The sequence below is a fragment of the Nematolebias whitei genome, chromosome 6 (genome assembly GCF_014905685.2).
Source record: "Nematolebias whitei isolate Nwh7 chromosome 6, NemWhi1, whole genome shotgun sequence".
Lineage (NCBI taxonomy): Eukaryota > Metazoa > Chordata > Actinopteri > Cyprinodontiformes > Rivulidae > Nematolebias > Nematolebias whitei.
In genome coordinates, this window is record NC_056503.1 from 21,466,334 (window position 1) to 21,466,738 (window position 405).

Here is a 405-nt window from a genome sequence, read left to right on the forward strand (position 1 = left end):
TATATATGTTTGTAGCTCAGTCTGTCTTATTGAACAGAAAGTTGTTGTGGTAGTAGCTGAGAGTCATCCCCAAAATACACTTGAAACACTAATGGCTTGCACCAGGCATTAAATCTTAACTGTCAAGAGTCATCTCTGTACGACTGTTAGCATCATATCTTGTAAACCAGTGGACGAAGTTCAATGAAACCTTCAGAAAATAAATCTACAACATTTTGACTCAACCAAGTTTGAGACGGCACCCACAACAAAATTATAAAAAATAAACACAAATGGCTTTGATTCAGTTTTACAGACATTTAACATCTGGTGTAGTAGCTGACTCATTACCCACACACTAATACATTGCACAAAACTAGTTATGTCAATCTTTGAGTCCTTTATTCAACTATGAAGTTATATATA